This window comes from Mytilus trossulus, unplaced genomic scaffold (genome assembly GCF_036588685.1).
Source record: "Mytilus trossulus isolate FHL-02 unplaced genomic scaffold, PNRI_Mtr1.1.1.hap1 h1tg000398l__unscaffolded, whole genome shotgun sequence".
Lineage (NCBI taxonomy): Eukaryota > Metazoa > Mollusca > Bivalvia > Mytilida > Mytilidae > Mytilus > Mytilus trossulus.
This window is the reverse complement of record NW_026963347.1, coordinates 339,270-360,620: the sequence shown is the minus strand read 5'-3', so window position 1 is coordinate 360,620 and position 21,351 is coordinate 339,270. Positions and strand designations below refer to the sequence as shown.

At 32.8% G+C, this 21,351-nt stretch overlaps 1 long non-coding RNA gene across 3 annotated transcripts; it reads left to right on the top strand.

The window, feature by feature from the left end:
- The first annotated feature begins 15,113 nt into the window (after positions 1-15,113).
- LOC134702123 (uncharacterized) lies at positions 15,114-18,283 on the top strand. Of its 3 annotated transcripts, XR_010104329.1 has the most exons (4): positions 15,114-16,199; positions 16,535-16,622; positions 16,959-17,080; positions 17,606-18,283. It is a non-coding gene; the product is annotated as an uncharacterized LOC134702123 (long non-coding RNA). The 3 variants fall into 3 exon arrangements; XR_010104328.1 differs by lacking the exon at positions 15,114-16,199 and having other exon boundaries at positions 16,419-16,622; positions 17,606-18,280; XR_010104330.1 differs by lacking the exon at positions 15,114-16,199 and having other exon boundaries at positions 16,499-16,615; positions 17,606-18,281.
- The last annotated feature ends 3,068 nt before the right edge of the window (positions 18,284-21,351 follow it).

Here is a 21,351-nt window from a genome sequence, read left to right as displayed (position 1 = left end):
AATGAAATCAGATGAAAAAGGCGGAAAATTATCTTAATGTTGTCATTCCGTCATAAACTCCATACTAACAAAAAATAAAGTTGACGATCGCTCTTTCCTACCAACGCAGGTTTAAATTCTAAACGTCAGTTTTCACTTGCCAAAAAAAAGACCAGTAACTACGTTTTGTAATTAACTATCAACTACGACACAAAGGGGTACAATTAACACAAAGAAACATAAAACAAACAAAAAATGTATGTCTTCATTATTAACAGAACTATATAAACAGATTAGTACGGACAAATAAATCAAACCCAAAATAACGATCACCCTTTCCCATCAATAACAATATGATATAGTGATCAAAGGAATAAGCTGAAAAAATGCGGAAAAGGATCTCTTAATGTCGTCATGCCGTCATTAACCACATACTAACAAAAACTAAAGATGACAATCGCTCTTTCGTACCAACACACGTTTAAATTCAAAAAGTCATTCTCAAGTGCCGAAAGAATATCAGTAACTTACTATTTCAGTTTACTATTAATTACAACCCAAAAAGAGGAACAATCAATACAAGTAAACATAGAACAAAACTATCCCTAGCTACATTATTAGCAGAAATTCATAAGACAGGTTAGGACGGAAAAACGAAATCAAACACACACTAACGATCTCCTTTTTCTATCCATAACAATATGATAGTAATATGCATCAAATATATTACATAAAAAAGGCGGAATACAAAAATTATCTTAATATTGTCATTCTCTCATACACCCCTTACTTAAGAAAAAAATAAGTTGATGATCGCTCTTTCCTACCTACACACGTTTAAATTCTAAACAGCTTTTTTTCCCTTGTTGAAAAAATATCAGTAACTTACTATTGCACTTTCCTACCAATTACGACACAAAAAACCAGGTACAATTAATATAAGGAAACATAACAACAATCTATTGCTTTCTTCATTATGAGCAGAAGTTCATCAGACAGGTTATGACGAACAAACTGATCACAAAACAAACTGGTGATCGCCTATTCCTAACAATAGCAAAATGATAGTTATGTACATCAAAGATATATAAGCTGAAAACGGCGGAATTCAATAATGATTTTAATGTTGCCATTCTGTCATAAACCACTTACTAAGAAAAAATTAAGTTGACGATCGCTCTTTCCTACCTACACACGTTTAATTTTGAACAAATTTTTTACTTCCAAAAAAAATAGTTTCCTACCAATTACGACACAGAACGAGGTACAATCAATATAAAGAAATATCAAAACAAACTAAGGCTTTATCTACATTAGCAGAAATACATAAGACAGGCGAGGACGGACAAGCTCTTTCGATCGCATTTTCTTATCAATGAGAATATGATAGCGATGTGCTTCAAAGCTTTAAACCGAAAGGAGGTGGAATACAAAAATGATCTTATTATTGCCATTCTGTCATGAACCCCTTATTTCGAAAATCTTAAGTTGACGATCGCTCTTTACTACCTACACAGGTTTCAATTCTAAACGTCATTTTTCACTTGCTAAAAAATCATCACCAACTTACTTTTGCACTTTCCTTCAAATTACGACACAGAAAAACAATTAATATAAGGAAGAATTAAAACAAACTATCTCTGTTTACATTATAAACAGAACTGCATATGACCGGTAAGGACAGACAAACTAATTAATTACAACACAAAAAGAGGAACAATCAATACAAGTAAACATAAAACAAAACTATCCCTAGCTACATTATTAGCAGAAATTCATAAGACAGGTTAGGACGGAAAAACTAAATCAAACACAAACTAACAATCTCTCTTTCTATCCATAACAATATGATAGTAATATGCATCAAATATATAACATAAAAAAGGCGGAATACAAAAATTATCTTAATATTGTCATTCTCTCATACACCCCTTACTTAAGAAAAAAATAAGTTGATGATCGCTCTTTCCTACCTACACACGTTTAAATTCTAAACAGCTTTTTTTCCCTTGTTGAAAAAATATCAGTAACTTACTATTGCACTTTCCTACCAATTACGACACAAAAAACCAGGTACAATTAATATAAGGAAACATAACAACAATCTATTGCTTTCTTCATTATGAGCAGAAGTTCATCAGACAGGTTATGACGAACAAACTGATCACAAAACAAACTGGTGATCGCCTATTCCTAACAATAGCAAAATGATAGTTATGTACATCAAAGATATATAAGCTGAAAACGGCGGAATTCAATAATGATTTTAATGTTGCCATTCTGCCATAAACAACTTACTAAGAAATATTTAAGTTGACGATCGCTCTTTCCTACCTACACACGTTTAATTTTGAACAGTATGTTTTACTTCCAAAAAATTAGTTTGCTACCAATTACGACACAGAACGAGGTACAATCAATATAAAGAAATATCAAAACAAACTATCTTTAACTACATTAGCAGAAATTCATAAGACAGGCGAGGACGGACAAGCTCTTTCGATCGCCTTTTCTTATAAATAAGAATATGATAGCGATGTGCTTCAAAGCTATAAACCGAAATGAGGTGGAATACAAAAAATGATCTTATTATTGTCATTCTGTCATGAACCCCTTATTTCGAAAATCTTAAGTTGACGATCGCTCTTTACTACCTACACAGGTTTAGATTCTAAACGTCATTTTTCACTTGCTTAAAAATCATCACCAACTTACTTTTGCACTTTCATACAAATTACGATACAGAAAGACAATTAATATAAGGAAGAATAAAAACAAACTATCACTGTTAACATTATAAGAAGAACTTCATATGACCGGTAAGGACAGACAAACTGACGATTATCCTTTCCTAACAATAAAAGTATATAGATGCCTCATGTTTCGAACTTTCCGTCAGTCACATGTCCAATGTCCTTGACCTCATTTTCATGGTTCAGTGACTACTTGATAAAAAAGTTCAGATTTTTTGTAATGTTAAATTCTCTCTTATTATAAGTAATTGGATAACTATATTTGGTATGTGCGTACCTTGCAAGGTCCTCATGCCTGTCAGACGGTTTTCACTTGACCTCGACCTCATTTCATGGATCAGTGAACAAGGTTAAGTTTTGGTGGTCAAGTCCATATCTCAGATACTATAAGCAATAGGTCTAGTATATTCGGTGTATGGAAGGACTGTAAGGTGTACATGTCCAAATGACAGGTGTCATTTGACCTTGACCTTATTTTCATGGTTCAGTGGTTATAGTTAAGTTTTTGTGTTTTGGTCTGTTTTTCTTATACTTTATGCAATAGGTATACTATAATTGTTGTATGGAATGATTGTAAGGTGTACATGATTAGTTGACAGGTGTCATCTGACATTGACCTCATTTTCATGGTTCAGTGGTCAAAGTTAAGTTTTTTAGTTTTGGTCTATATTTCTAATACTTTATGTCTTAGGTCATCTATATTTGGTGTATGGAAATATTTTATGATCTATATGTCGGTTCCGCAGGTTTTATTTGACCTTGACCTCATTTTCACGGTCCATTGCTAAGTTTTAAGTGTTTGTGTTTTGGTCTGCTTTTCTTTATTTATAAGCAATAAGTCAACTACATTTGTTGTATTGAAGAATTGTTAGCTGTACATGTCTGCCTGGCATGGTTCATCTGACCTTGACCTCATTTTCATGGTTCATTGATCAATGTTTCATTTTCTAGGTTAATGTTGAGTTTATGTGACAGTTGTAATAAAGCTTTATATTTCGGTCTATCAAGATTATGAATATCAAGGATTAGTAAAGAAGGCGAGACATTTCAGTGTGTCCACTCTTGTCATGACAAGTTACAGACCAAGTTCGAATTTTGTTCAGGTCTGATGATTTCGTGCAGAGTTATGGTCCTTTGACTTGGACAATTCTTTTTTTGATGGCATCACTTTTATCGTTCTTGAGTGATGACCCTCCTTTCAAATGTTATGTAAGCAGGGGCATTATATCCATTATTTGGTTATATTCAGTAGTTCACAGAAGGTCTGAGTAAAATCAGAAATTTAATTATGGTCTAATTCACTTGTTCAAACGAACTGTAAGAATATATGTGCAAATCGCTAATTAATTTCTGAAACTTACTGGTATTTCAAACCCAAACTGTATACTCTTATCATTCTTAATATAAAATAAGAATCACATATCTGAAATTGTCCAGCATGGTGACTACTAGTATGTAATTTAGTTAAACATTATACAAGCTAATTCGAGCATCATTTTTACTGTCTACAAAAACATTGGATTCACTACATATGCCGCATGAAATAATGTACACTAAATACACTGCAGACAGACTATCTAAAAATCTCTAGACAGAGAAATTTGTATATTAATGAAAAATTATTACACAAGGGTTTTCAATATCACAAACTAGTCAAAACATTTACTAAATTTTGTCATCTGTACAAGGACATCATTTGCAAATATAATTCAACACACAGACTTCTTATACTAGCACATTCCGGTATTTCACATCCAATTGTTATGGTAATATTCTTTACAAAGCACTAAAGTGTCAAAATTTACCTCAAAAGCTAACAAAACCTTTAAACAGACTTATTAAGAAGGGATATATTTATGATACTGTTGTCAGGTCATTAAAGATTGCATGATTTGATATTGATTCACTTATCCTAAAGATCTTTGCATCAGAAATAAACACATGTACTCTAAAAATCAGTTGTTGGCACGAAACAGGTTATGTTCTTCTCATATATTTTATTCATTTTTATACGTACATTTGAGGGACGTATTATGGTATACCGTTTTCCGTCTGTCCGTCCATCGTCAACATGTCGGACATTAACTAAAAAAACGCTCTAACCAATTTGCATGAAACTTTGGTGAATTGTTTATATCTTGACGTTAGCTCCCTTTCGTTTTTAATAAATATTAGATTTTACTTTTCCGAGTAATGGAGTTTTATTCATTAAAAAAAGGGGAATTTTCCAGTTTTCGGACAATAACTCAAGAATGCTTTCACCAACTTGCAATAAATTGTGAATTGTGTATATCTATTGACATGAGCTTCATTTTGATTTTTATTAATTTTAGATTTTACATTTCCGAAATACAGTGTTTTATTCATAAAAAAGGGAGATTTTCCAGTTTTCGGACAAAAACTCAAAAAAGCTTTCAGCAGTTCTTATGAAACTTTTGTGAATTGTTTATATCTATTGATGTAAGCTCCCTTTAGAATTTTATAAATTTAAATTTTACATTTCTGAGTTGTGGGGTTTTATTCATGAAAAAGGGGTGATTTTCCAGTTTTCGGCCAATAACTCAAAAATGCTGTCAGCAATTCTCATGAAAGTTTGGTGAATTGTTTATATATCTATTGATGTAAGCTTAAGCTCCCTTTTGATTTTCATAAATTTCTAATATGACTTTGAGAATTAATTGAACTTTATTTGTTTATAGTCTGACAACAGATTTACTAAGTATTGTGCAACAGCACAGTGTATTGCATAACAGCAAGAAATCTTGAATTGAATATAAATTCAATTCATATAACCAATTTCAAGTTTTTATTCATTTATTCAAAACCCTATAATATGTCAAATATATATTTTGTACAATCCAAATTCAGACCTGTATCAAGCTTGAATATTGAGAGGAATATTAAGTTCATTTTTGACCCAACTGTTCAGGGTTAGACCTCTGTGGACGTATCCAGCTGCGCTCAGCGAAGCAGTTTATTGCAAAGAGGCCAGATGAAACACGCATCCGGTTGCGGGAGTTTCTCGCTGCATTGGAGACCCATTGGTGGCCTTCGGTTTATGTCTGCTCTTTGGTCGGGTTGTTGTCTCGTTGACACATTCTCCATTTCCATTCTCAATTTTAAATATTATTATTAGTACACGTCAAATTGATATCTGATTTTCATTACAATTATACACAACTGTAAATGTGTCTACAATGTAGTAAGCAATGTGTTCACCGCCTAACCTCGATAACTGAAAAAGAAAACGAGATAATTTTCTTATACACTATACCCGCGAAATTCAAACCGGTTCTTACAATAGGTACTACTAGACTAAAACATATAACTCGTAGAGCAATTGAATATAGGGAAGAACCAAAAATTTGCGAAAGCAAATTTGCAGATCTAACATTGCTGGGTTGATGTTTAGACGAGTTGTATGCCCACCGAAAGCTCTTTTTTTGAGAGCCCAGGTGGTCGTGTGGTCTCGCGGGACGGCTGCAGTGCAGGCGATTTGGTGTCACGATATCACAGTAGCATGGGTTCGAATCCCGGCGAGGAAAGAACCATAAATTTGCGAAAGCAATTTTGCAGATCTAACATTGTTGGGTTGATGTTTAGACGAGTTGTACGAACACCTGGGCTCTCAAAAAGAGCTTTTGGTGGGCATGTGTTACCTTTCCATGTCAGTTTTAATCTAGCGGCGTACTACAGTACATGATATATAAGGCATGAAGATGTATTGTATATATATATATGTACGTCTTAATAATCTAAAAAGATTTGTTGGCAAGGTAAGATTCATAGCTGTGACGGAACTTAAATGGAGCGTAGAAGACGAACAAGAAGGCGTAGACAACAACGTGAGCCAAGAAATCTAGGTGAGACAGTCGGGCTGACACGGCGACAACTGTATGGCCAGAGTGAGATACTTGAAGGAGATCAACAAAGAAGGTCCCCATAGTTATAAAAACTTCCTCTGAGTGGACGTTGATATGTTATGTTAGTTTTCACTGCTCTTTTCTTGAAAATGACACCACCAACTGAGATTCGTCACCAGATTGGTACTTATGTTAGATAGAAATTTATATAAATAAACTCATGATAGATACCAGGACTAAATTTTGTACATACGCCAGACGCGCGTTTCGTCTACAAAAGACTCATCAGTGACGCTCGCATCCAAAAAAGTTAAACAGACAAAAGTTGTCTCATTGGCAATCATACCACATCTTTTTTTTTATATAAACGTGCTGACTACTGGGCTGGTGATACCCTCGGGGAAATAAATCTCCAGCAGCAGTGACATAACATACTGTTTATTTCATATGTGCATATATATTTGGGATTTTTTTCAGTATTTTTCATAGATTTGATATCCAGAAGTTGGTTGGTTCAAGACAATTTCTTTTTAGCGTATCCACGGTAACAACCTACATGTTTTTGATAAAATATATTGCAAAAATGGAGGTAAAGATGTGATATATACCCCCAAATTTGATCAAAAGTAGACTTTCAATTCTTTGGAGTGATACCTTGTCTGAAACTGTTTACATATATATTTATCAAGAGATCCAATAAAAAAAATATTTGTCGTTTGTCTCATTTTTTTGTAAAATTGCGTCAAAAGGATCGTGTGAAAAAATAATGTTTGTTAACATTTGGGCTTCGCCGCATTTTGTGCCAGTCCCAGGTCAGGAGCCTCTGACTCTTGTAAGTCTTGTATGCTTTTTTTTTTATATATATCTTTGTTCATTTATATGTTTTGGAGTTTAGATTACGTCCATTTTCAAAGAACCAGTACACTTTTTTATTTAGAGCCAGTTGAAGCCAGCATCCTGTTTCGAAATTTTTCGATGAGTTGACCCATTGGTGGGCTTTGGCTATTTTCTCTCTATGGTCAGGTTGTTGAATCTTTGCCCCAATGTCCCCATTTCCATTCTCAATTATTTTGCCGTATGCAGAAAGTAAGTGTATTCCAAAAACCTTTGTGGATACAATGGTATAACAGAAAACAATAACAACAAAGTAATCCTCTGTCACAGCGATGGTGAAACAAGAGGTTTTCATAGAAACATTTAAACATGCTATTTAGCCGGCACTGAATAAAAAAGATTTTTCTTATTAGACGGTTTGTTGGAATCTATTTAGCAAAACATGCTGCTAATAACAACATTTTAATAACCGAGGAACAAGTTGAAGCAAGACCTGAACTATTAACTGTCTCTTGTTTGGACTCAATTGTAAATATTGATTTAATCAAAAAAATATTTATGGGAAGCTATTAAGAGCGTTTATAAAGAGAAATAAAAGAACCCTATGCACACATGATGCAGATTCAAAGGAAGCTAGTGTAACAGTGTAGTTCCTGTCTGGAGTGGCAACATTTATCTTGTGCTAGATTAAAACAACTTTCAAAGGCAAAGAACTGGTTTTGTAACAATTTAAAATGTTAATTCGTGTGTCTTTTTGAAATTCGTAGCAAAGAACTTTTGATATTGCCTTTTTTAAGATGTACGTAGTTTTACATAACACTATTTTTATAGCATGACAGGATATTTAAACCATAGATTTTACACGGACATCAACATTTGTGTAAATATTTTTGAAAAGTATATGTTTAAAAATGTAAATACAAATGTGTTTTCGTCATGTTCATGCTTTTAGTTAATATTATAAAGTTATAAATTATTTTTTTATGAACATATTCAATAATTTTTTTGTTTATTGTGCTCAGTGTATTTTTAATGCTTGATATTGTGATAAAATGATTTTAAATTATTATAAAGTTTTTTTATTCTCTGCTAATCATATCAATGAACAGTTTTATTCAGTGCCGGCTAAATAGCAAATTTGTTATTTTGCCGGTGCCGGTCAAATAGCAAACTTGCTATTTAGCCGGTGCCGGTCAAGTAGCCACTGCCTTATTGTTTGATAGTCATATCTTGTTTGAACACGTGGAAACCTTTCAAGCTGCGATATTTGAGGTTCATTTGTTGATCTTTCGTATTGTTGTGCTATATTTCGCCACTGTATAAAACTCAAAACATCATGTACATTTTCATTTCTATCTCTTTCAGTTTTTGGTTTGTACAAATCACAATCAATGTACAATTTGTCTCTTACCATACGTACTTTTCTTTTTTCTTTTCTTGCCTGCTTTGCAACTGGGTATACAGTTTTTCGTTGTTGTTCGATTTCTTTTGGAAATTGTTTTAACTCCGAAATGTGTCTCTTTTAATTTGTATCCATTTTTTAGCACAATTTCTTTGTCCTTAATTGATACAATTTTGCTAATATCGGACGATTACCTCTGCGACCTCTTTTCCGAATCGATGGACGCATACGAAGTTGACTCTTTTGTCAATATTCAACTTTTGTTTGATAAAAGAATTAAGTTTATCCTCAGTGTTTTCTTCTGGGTGAAATTGGATGCCAGTAAAGATGAGATTGGTTTTCATAGAGCGCCAATTGAGCTATGTGGCATCATCTTCCATATTACGCAATTTAGAATCTATTTTTTTCACTATGATCTTTATGTTGTAATATTGTTGTTTCCAAGGTTGTTAGGGACAACATCAAAAGATCGATGTAGGATAAAAAACTAAAATCAAATAGTTAGGGGGTGTGGGGGGAGGGGTCAAAATTCTGCAAGTTTTGTATATCTAAAATCGATTTTTACATATGTCCCTATATATCCCTATTGGTAAATCAATTTTTCCCTAATTAAGTTAAGAGAGGGATGTGGGGGTCAGTGAAAAAAATATGTGAATTAAGTGTTTATACCCCCGCTTTAAAAAAGGGGGATATACTGTTTTACCTCTGTCTGTCCTTCCGTCAGTCCGTCAGTCAGTCCGTCCGTCCCATGAATACATTTCGTCGTATTTTTCTAAGGAATTACAATACAAGGATTTCTGAAATTTGGTTTCAGGGTTTATCTAAGTCAGCTATACCGTGTGATGCGTTTTCAGATTGATCACTTGACAACTTCCCGTTCACCGAACACTTGTATGATTTTACACATGATAGCCAAGTTGAAAATTTTCGTCACATTTTTCTCAGGAACTACAATACAAGGATTTCTGAAATTTGGTTTCAGGATTTAAGGATGTATTCTTCTGACTTTTCAGTCTCGTTCAGTCTCGTTGAAATCTCGTTCTTAAATTATTTCCAAAACATATGATAGAAGTGGAAAATATCAAAGAATTTTAAGAATATTATAATCAAACATAACTCTGTGAAAAAATTGTGTATTTACCATGAACGGTTTTTGAATAATCCAGGTTTTCAAATTTTACGACCATTCAAGTCAGTATTTTTAGTCAAAATTTTGAGAAAATGGGTGAGGGATACAAAAAATGATTTTACAAGAATAATATACATCCCATCTCATTTTGGTCTTTTCAAATTTCTCAGATATGTATTTTTTCAATCATTTATTACAAAAAAGTTGAATTAATATGCATTTTGCTCTTTAAAATGAGAAAAATCATAAAAATACAAAATTGGCAGTATGGTAAATTTTACACAAAAAAGCATCAAAATATGATAAATCTTTCTTATATTAACACCTACCTATAGTTTTTGTAAGTTAAATTTATTCAGATTGGTCCACTTCATCTTTATGGAAAGTATGAAAAAAAGTTTAATTGTGGAACTGTGATTTTTTTCACGATAATAGCCCAAAAAGAGGTAAAAATCGATGAAAATTGTGAAAATCATCAAAATTGGGCATTTTCAAAGGGCCGTAGCGAAAAAAGAAGCACACCACCATATGATTTTTTCTTCACCAATTGTTTTGTTACAGTCTTATAAACCTAAAAATCAGGTTAAGAAAAAAAGTTTAATTCTAGAAATTTTTGGCTCCTCAGAGGTGTACATCCTTAAGTCAGTCTACGGAAAATACGGACATTCAAACAGAAAATAACCCATAAAACGGGTGAAAAATGATATTGATGTTCTTATAAACACACTCTGAAGGCTAAATTTATCTTTAGCTTAATAAAAATGAATTTAATTGCACAATTACTTTCATATTTGAAAAATCCTCCGTGGCCAAGAGTGGCTATTTTTACGGCTATAGCCGTACGAAGAGTGTGAGGACTATTTGTCCGGCTATTTAAGTACGTGCACATGCCATTTTATGTGCGTGTGGAAGTGCGTGCAATATTGTCTTGAGAAGCACCAGAAGTCGCGTGTAATCTGATCACTGATGTTGAAATCAGAATTCGTGATAATAAAATTAACGGTACCGATTTTCTTGCACTTTATCCAGTTTTTAGAATTTGATATTCAAATACGATAGTATGAACTTATAAGAAAGATTTAATTTTATAAAAATGATTAAAAGATAATTGAAATCATGAGGGAAAGGGAAACTAAAGGGTAATTCATCAGATAACTACAATTCGAAAAAATAGCCGTATAAAAAGTATCGCAGAAGAGTAATTGAGAAAGGCCTTTAAAGAACGGGGGCTTTATAAAGTCATGCCAACCCAATAGAATTTAATTATATTCAGAAAATGAAACTTGCAATTAAGTAGCCCGAGAACTCAATTGAAGGGATTAACACGCTCTTTGGAAGATCTTTAAGTGGGATATAGGGGTTACAAAAAGTAGATTGTAAAAAGATGGGATATGAACTAGTATAGAGGACAACCGTGAAAGAGGAAAAATTAAAGAAGGATGGGTAAGAGGGACACACTTTGCGTATCGACCCTCCTCCCCCTCACGTAGCGCATTTCTATGGAACACTAAATGCATATAAAAACATCCTTCTTTGGATTTCATAATTGAAATAATAATATTTTTCAGTGTTGTATATTTTTTTAGACAAATTATATAGAAATATACACGACTTAAGTTCTGACTCTATGGTAAGGGGTGTATAATTATGTTCAGGGCCAGCCTCAGACATAGCAATTTTGTTTAGGACGACCATTTGATATTCGGTGATTATTTTTTAGGGGGTGGGGGTTGTGGGGGGTGGGGGTTGGGGGGGGGGGGTGGGTGGGGAGTAGAAAATTTCATAATCACTTAAAACTAAGCCGGCTTAATTTTTCGCGAGGCTTTATCGTGCATCAGTTTGTTTTCATTGGTTTTTTTTTATTGCTCTTCGTAGAAGGTCGTATGGTAACCTATAGTTGTGTAAATTCCTATCATTTGATCTCTGCTTGATAATTGTCTCGATCATTGACAGCTATCTACTTCTACGGGTGTGTTTAACTAAATTGAGAATCCCGTGAGTCGGCAATTTGACTATTATACCACATTTCCTATATCTTTCTATAAGGTCTTGTTCTATTTTGTATGCAATATTTGCCACTGAACATTATACACTTATATATCAATCCCATCTGTCACTGTTTGTACTGTGGTGTCTTCACGTTTTTACATACCGTCTCCTATACATGTTCATGTTGAAGCTTTCTTGATCAGATTTTTTTTATGTGTTTCGTATTTTAAAATTAACGAATATAATGATATAGGCCGTTGAAAATGAAAATGAAAATTTTACGGACGTTTGAAAGATGCTCGATAGAAGTTAGAGTCGAAGCCTTATGGGCTACAGCTAGGACATAATGTATTGTAAAAATGTTCTATGTTATAGTTAAACGAAAAAGAGAGCAATTAAAGTCAATCTTTTGCTCTTTTGAAAAAGACAGGGTCACTATAGATTGTTAAAGAAACTTTCTAGAGTTCGCTCCGAAATTACAAAGCGTTGAAAGCAACAGTTAGTGTAATTTGTTTAAAGTTCAACGGATGTATGTACCACATTCTTAGTCATTTTATTACATTAAAATTACATCGACACAATATATTTGTTTGTAAATTCCATATTCTGCAAGCCATGCACTTGTCTGTCAAAATTGATTAGTGTTTTACTACGCAATGTCGGCATTTTAATTATACAATTTTAGAAATTGGCGTACCATACGGCCATTTCTTTATTAAAACTGACACATTGAATTACCATAACAAATAAGGTGAACAAAAATATGATAAAACTTAAAATAGGTGCATATCCCTTGTTGATGTGTGTGAAATGTCAAATGCTTATTCAGCAAAGTGGGATTTCCTTTTAAATTTGTTACTCACTTTATTTTTTTGAAACGTATACTTGTATATTTAATTTTCTGAAACCTATTCGGTTGTCTTTTCTCTTGAAAAAAGAAGCTGTCATAATGGTACGTCGCTTGAAATCCATTAAAAAAATATGATACTTTTTGGAAATAAAAGATGTAACGAATTTATCACTGAGACAGCAATCTAACAGAAAAAATAAAAATAAAACACATGCGTTTAGAATCCATCTTCCGATATTCTGTACTGTTAAACAACCGCCCACTAGTTCAAGCGGGTGTAAAAAGTAGTCATCAAATCTGATGGAGCGATCTTCCATAAATTCTCTTAAAAAAGCAACAACAACAAAATAGTCGATATGACGACTATAACCAAGGTTTTGACTTGATATTTGTTTCGAGGTTAATTAATCTTGATCATTTAACTAAGAGAAGGTTAATTAGAGATCATTCCTATATAATGCGGGTATGGGGTTTTCTCGCTCTGTTGAAAACCTTTTGAATCGCATGGTTGTCTTATGCTGTTTATATAGCTCTTTGGTCGGGTTGTTGTCTCTTTGACGCATTCTCCATTTCCATTATCAATTGTATGGATGTATGCATAAAAGAGGGGCGAAAGATACCAGAGGAACAGTCAAACTCATAAATCGAAAAACAAACTGACAACGCCATAGCTTAAATGAAAAAGACAAACAAGCAAATAATAGTACACATGACACAACATAGAAAACTAAAGACTTAGCAACACGAACCCCACCAAAAACTGGGGGTTGATCTCAGGTGTTCCGAAAGGGTAAGTTTTACAAACCCGGTAAATAGTCTAATTAGGTAGGTTACATTCATGAAATGGAAGGGGATTGTAGTTACAACGTAAGGAACATATCCGATATTATCTATGAAACGATTATTCCATAACGGTCAACCAACTCGTGATGGCGTCCGTAAAATTTACGAAGTGATGATTTGGAACTCTTGGTTTAATAGCTTCTTTGTGAGCATCAACCCTCTTTCATGAAAATCATGATAAGAAATATAAGCACCGACTATCGTATCAATTTGGATACATAAAGTGTTTAATAGAGATAACAAACACACACACAAAAAGCGCACACGCATAAAAACATTGGTGTTACTGTAATTACTTATTACGTACATTTGTTTTCACGTGCGTGCCCTCAGTCAGGAATCTGTTGTTCGGACCTTTGTTGGTGTAGTTCGTAAATGATTCTCGTTACTCTTTTTTAAAATAAATTAGACTGTCTCTTTTCTTCTTTGAATTGTTTTACACTAGTCATTTGTGTGTTCTTTAAGGCTTGCTGTTGGGTATCAGACAACTTAAAAGATTATCTGAAATTCTTTGTACTTTGTTACAGATAATGAAGGATGCACTTTGACTTTGACTTTTTACACATTGTGACTTCAAGGATGCACTCATACCACATCTCCTTTTTTCTACATATGTGACCACAAACAAAAGTATAAATATATTTATAAAGTATGCGCACGAAATATATAAATGCATTTGTTCCGCACTAAAAATATTGCTTCCGGCCGCGTTCCAATTTGAATACGATATGTTCGGTCATTAACATTAGTGTTCCACATTAAACGTCAGTGTTAAAGAGTATAATACGGAAGCGTATTCATATTAGCGCCACACATTTTTTTCATTTTTCTTCTTATGTTTGCGTTGTAACGCCATCTTGAGTAAATTACTTATCACGTATATATTCTGATTGGATGCGGCTGAGATACAGCAACAGCTATTGGCTTAAAATAGATAAAGAATTACAGACTTTTCGCGGACAGGATAAATGAAGGCAACATTAGTATACCGCTGTTCAAAACTCATAAATCCATGAACACACAAAAGAAATCGGGGTAACAAACTAAAACCGAGGGAAACGCATTAAATATAAGAGGAGAACAACGACATAACACTAAAATGTAACACACAGAAACGAACCGCGAGCATCAGACAAAATCCCACGAGAATAACAAATATAACATCAAAACCGAATACATGAATTTGGGATAGACAAAAAACGAGACACGTCTCATCGCAATTTGAATTTACACTAAAAAATAAGAGAAAACAAACGACACAACGTTAAAATGTATTACACACAGAAACGAACTATAATATAACAATGGCCATATTCCTGACTTGGTACAGGGCATTGTTAAAGGAAAAAATGGTGGGTTGAACCTGGTTTTGTGGCATGCCAAACCTCGCACTTTTACGGCCATGTGAAATATAACATCAAAATGACAACACAACACCACAGGACCACAATATAAAAAAATGGAAGAACACAATTGACAGAGAATCACAGCCAACAAAAGGTAACAAGTTCAAAATTTGACATCAAATGCCGGAAAATTGTCTGTGTATTTCAGTTCCGATCAACTGTCATTAATGCATGTTCGTTTCATTATGCATATATTTCACAGATAAATTCAATATTCTAATATCAATTATTAATACGTGTTTATTTGCTTTGATACTCTGCAATTTGCACGATTTGCTTTGCTACACACTGTTCATATACAATATGTTTACAAAAATGCATTATCTGAAGTTTATAACTTCTGAAAATCTAGGCAAACTTCCAAAAAGGCCCACCTCAAAAGTCATGTTAATGTATAATCTATTTTATTTTTCAACTAGAAATTTAGATTTTTTAAAAGCATGGGTGTAAAACGCATACTCTTAAAGTACATTCATTTTTTTATCTATCAATATATAAAAATACCACCTTAATAATAATTATCAATAACCACAATCATACATATCTATACCTTAAATTAGGGTAAAGGTCGTTAAAAACTTCCATTTGTTGGTAGAGCGAAGCAGTTCACAGCTTTTTAGAAAGCCAAAACTTGTTTTTTTTTTAAATTTTTGTCAGATATTCGTAATTCTATCCGGTTTTATCTATGTAAATATAACATTTTGCCCGCAAACCCATACTTTTTCCTAATTTTGTTACATGTTTTAAGAAGCCATATTACGGAAACTCTCATAAAATCTTTGCTATTTTTTCATAGTTTTTGAAAGCAAACATGCAGGTACTAATGACAGTTTGACGAAAAACCCTCGAAAAACCTAGAGAGAATCATTACTTGCCAAAGTTTAAATAGCTTATATCTTAAAAACAACACTGCAAATATTGCGGACTCCTGACGCGTCTAGACGCGTTCCATTTTTAAACACAATATGTTCAGTTATTAACATTCGTGTTCCACACATCCAGCGTTAAAGAATATAACACATTGTGTTCAGTCTTTGAACGCACATGTTCAAGACAAGTGTTCTAAATTGAACACTAGAAATGTTCTAATATTGTAATGGGGAGTGAAAAAATATTTCATCGCTTCAGAGTCAAACAGACGATGAATAAGGGTGATTGGCACTATAATTTGACGATAAATGTATTTTAGCTGTATCAACATAAGCAAATTATAGTTTGGTAAAAAAAATGAAAGAGCGTATTTATATAAGCGTGCAAATGATTGATTTTTAGTATAAATCTTCTTTCTAAAGGACTTAAGTTCTTTGGGTATATTTTTTTACCATGTAAATGTGTAAATGCTCATGAAAACGTTGCTATTGTAAAAGCGTTCTGGCGTCGAACATGATGCGTTCAAATTTACCATTCCCCCCGAACGCCATGTGGGGGGGTAGGAGGGGTCCTGATACTTTTTTAGTATTAAATCAACAAATTTCTACTTTCACAGGACACACTGAAGTATAAATGGAAGTAGAACATTTTGTGTCAACACATAACGGTGCTGTTATGCCATAATTCGATTTAAAAAGTAGGAGGTTCGTTGAGAGAATATATTTAGATGATCATGCTATAAAAAAAATAACCAATGTAAATTTATACGTAAATGTTTAATGATATCGTTGCTATTGTAAATGTGTTCTAGTTTCGAACATGAAATGTTCCAGCTAATCGTTTTCTCTGAACACCATGTGTTCCAATGTCAAGACAGAAGTTTGTAAAAAGGCATACTGCAACACTAATTTTAAATTTCTTATGTATATGTTATATTGATAGCTTTCTCATTCTTAAATACTTAAATCTTAGTAATTCATTTTGGCAAATGTCCACAGTTCATACATGTATTGTTATGTATTCTTATGTTTCTTTTATAGGGTACAAACACAACTACAGTACTGAGGGGTAATTGTTCGTGCATACCTCGCCGAGAATGAAGAGAAAATTTCGCAGTTCAAGAGATGACTACTTATCCTGCACCATAAAAGTACTTTCATATGTAAGTTTAAGAATTTTAGGAGTGCCCATTGACTTCTTACAAGTTTTGTTATTGCAGATTTATCAATAAAATGTGCACCATTCACTGGTGTACATTATAATCAGAAAACTATTTGAGCTAAATTCGATATAATAACATCAATTTAAATTGGAATTACCGTATACAGATCATAAGTGAAATTACTACATATCTTACAAAAAAAAGAGACAAAAGGTAGTTATAGTTTCTAGAAATGTGAGCAGTTAGTTTAGTGACAAGTCTAAAGACAAAGTTTTGCCTAAAACACCTACTGTATAAGCATTTGCTGGACACTTCCTACCATCTTTTTTTAAAAGCTATAGAACACGAGAGCCCATATACTTGAAAATGCATGTATACCACTCTTTAACAAATGTATCTTATCTAATAATGCTGACAAGTATAATGGAATTAAAAAAACGAAATAAGAGTTTAATTCTAATTCTTAAGGAATATCGACATGATCCATAATTTGTTTACTCATACACTTTATATTTCATATTTTAGAACTCACAGTTGATGGATAACAAGGTTAAAGAGTAGTTATAACCCAAGGAGACGAATGTTCTAAAAAATGGAAGCTCAAAAGACGAATGTTCTAAAAAATGGCAGCTCAAAATCAGTTGTAGACGACTCAAATCATAATCAAAAGTACCTAAGGTAGCAGTGTTACATGAACACCGACTCGACTAGTAGCAGCATATACACAGGGTATTTTATGTTTGATATTGACTATCTAAGTGCTATGAAAGCTGTGGATCATCGAAAATATTGGTGATAAACGAGTCATTGACATAAGTATTTTGTAATTCAGGACAGTGCTTGACTTGAGAAGTTGCAAACGATGATTTAAACTGTGTTCATAAGTCACTAAACTTTGTTGTTACATACTAATTTTAAATATGACGAACAATTTGTTTATGGTTAAATATTTGGATACATTAATTTTTGCAAATTACAAATGTTATATTTTTAATTTGTCTAACTTGTCATTTTAAAGTTGCTTCAATATTTCACATTGTATTGTACTTTTTTTTTTTAATTTTGCCTCTTTTAATCAATTAAAGATGTTTTTAATCAATTTAATTATTTGTTTTACAAGACCACAATAATGTTTCAGAGAATAGAACACTTTTTTCTGGAACATGTAAAATTGTGTTCCACTAATACATGCATATGTATACACTATGTGTTCTGGATATTAACACATATTTCTGGAACACAGTCCGAGCGTTCCAGAAGTGTTACAAGGCTTGGAACGCGTAACGGCATACAATTTTGCTCACAAGGTCATGTTCCAGATTCAAACACTAGGCGTTCAAGGAGTACACACTATCCGATCAAGAATAACACACATAGCGTTCGAAGGATGCACACATGATATTAAAAACTGCAACACCAAAGTTAATATTTAAAACACTGTTACGCGTTCCAGATTCAAACACTCGGCGTTCAAGGAGTACACACTATCCGTTCAAGAATAACACACATATACATAGCGTTCGAAAGATGCACACATACTATTAAAAACTGGAACACCAATGTTAATATTTAGAACACTGTTACGCGTTCCAGAAGTGTTACAAAAGGGTGTTCAAAAAGTGTTCAGATTCTTAACACTTTTATTTACAGTGAAGGACACGGCCCGATCATTTTTTCTCCTTTTTTATTTCTGTTATTTATCAACTATCAATTATAAGTCTTTTAAAACGCTTGGGTTTTTTGTCGAGCCTGCACTTTTTGTTGCAGAAAGCTCGACATGGGGATAGTGATCCGGCGGCGGCGGCGGCGGCGGCGTTAGCTAACTTCTTAAAAGCTTTATATTTAAGAAGGTGGAAGACCTGGATGCTTCATACTTTGTGTATAGATGCCTCATGTTACGAAGTTTTTGTCAGTCACATGTCAAATATCCTTGACCTCATTTTCATGGTTCAGTGACCACTTGAAAAAAAAGTTCAGATTTTTTGTAATGTTGAATTCTCTCTTATTATAAGTAATAGGATAATTATATATGGTATGTGCGTACCTTGCAATGTCCTCATACCCGTCGGACAGTTTTAATTTCATGGATCAGTGAATAGTTTTAGTGGTCAAGTCCATATCTCAGATACTATAAGGAATCGGGCTAGTATATTTGGTGTATGGAAGGACTGTAAGGTGTACATGTCCAACTGACAGGTGTCATCTGACCTTGACCTCATTTTCATGGTTCAGTGGTTATAGTTAAGTTATTGTGTTTTGGTCTGTTTTTCTCATACTTTATGCAATAGATCTACTATATTTGTTGTATGGGATGATTGTAAGGTTTACATGTCTAGCGGGCAGATGTTATCTGACTTTTGACCTCATTTTCATGGTTGAGTGGTCAAAGTTAAGTTTTTGAGTTTTGGTCTTTTTATCTAATACTATATGCCATAGGTCAACTATATTTGGTGTATGACAATATTTTATGAGCTATATGTCAGTCGTGCAGGTTTTATTTGACCTCGACCTCATTTTCACGGTTCATTGCTCAGTGTTAAGTTTTTGTGTTTTGGTCTATTTTTCTTAAACTATATATAAGTTATAAGTCAACTATATTTGTTGTATGGAAGCATTGTTAGTTGTACATGTCTGCCTGGCATTGTTCATATGACATTGACCTCATTTTCATGTTTCATTGGTCTTTGTTTGGTTAATGTTAAGTTTATATGACAGTTTTTGATAAAGCTTTATACTTAGGACTATAAACATAATATCAATGATTAGCAAAGGAGACGAGATATTTCAGTGTGTGCACTCTTGTTTAAACAGAGAACTTAGCGAACATCCTTTGATTTCTCCTTAAAAAGCTTCACTGAAGAAAATTAACAGCAAAACTTTATTTAGTAGGTAAGTATATCTATATCTATAACACATCACGGCGAACTTAAAACTAATTATTTTATTATTAATCAAGAAATTCATACTTTTATTTGTCATGACACACTGAAGTATACAAAGAAGTAGAACATTTTGTTTGAACACATAACTGTGCTGTAATGTCATAATTCGATTAAAAAAGGAGGAGGTTCTTTGTGAAAATACATTGAAATAATAATATTTTCTTATGGTTAAACAATTTTAATTTGTACAGAAATGTTTTTGGACAATGAAATATGTTTAAACTATATTTATAGAAGGTATAGAAGATATTGAAACATAAAGCGTGTGATGAAAAAATATATAGTACTATCATTCAATACCATTTTTTAAAAAGGACAATTTTGATATGTTTTGAAAAAATAATATGTTTATTTCATCCCGTTGAGGCGTTTGCTATTTGTAACATATATATACATGGACAATTTGAGTCACTATTTTTTAGGTTATTTTTTCTTCTTTGTTTTGTAAACGCAATATGGTATCATTCCTGTAATGACATTATTTTAAAGTTACTTCATGATGATTTATGTTAGCTAAAAATGTGCTTGATCAGCAACTGGGCGTGTGTTAATAATCCAATTATTATCAAATTACTTTTTGTGAAACAGCGTCGAGTATAAAAGCTAATAATTTAGTTATTGTTAAATCTTTTCTTGCAACTTATGAATTAGAGTGCTGCAAGAAGCGTGATTGCGCAATTTCAACACGAAAGATATGCCGACGTATAAACATTGGACGATTCAACTTATTAATGAAATTGAACTTCATCTGTTTTTAGATTCAAAAGATGTTGGACAGTACTGTGCAGGTACGTTTTATATTGTTTAATAAGTATGTTCAGTTTTTAAATTTTAATTTCGTTTTTGGAGCAGCGCGAATACTTTTGAAAGATTTTTTAAACAAAAAGAAAACTATTCAGCATTTCAAATACACAGTATTACGAATATGTTGTTCTAAAAGTAAACGTTAACATGGTTTTGTTTTCAAATTTAGCAATTTAATTGTGTTTTTTAACCTGCATAAAGTCATTTTTTTTGAACTCATTACAGGAAAGTTAAAAATCAATTACAATTGTCAAAGCACATGCTATTTGGGAATGGACCCACTTTTTCCATAAAATAAAAATATTTATTCCATATCGGTATCATTTTAGAAGGTTTCTCTATTTGATTTTTAAATTTATAACATTTTTCACCGGGTATAGAGACGATCACAGCGTTTATCGTCAGGGTGATTTTTACATGTAATGTTTTAGTAAAATGATTGATGTACAAATATTTTGTTTTTTAAATATTTTTCATAACAAATATTGTTTTCTCTCGGAATATGTAATAAAAGAGTTACTGTCT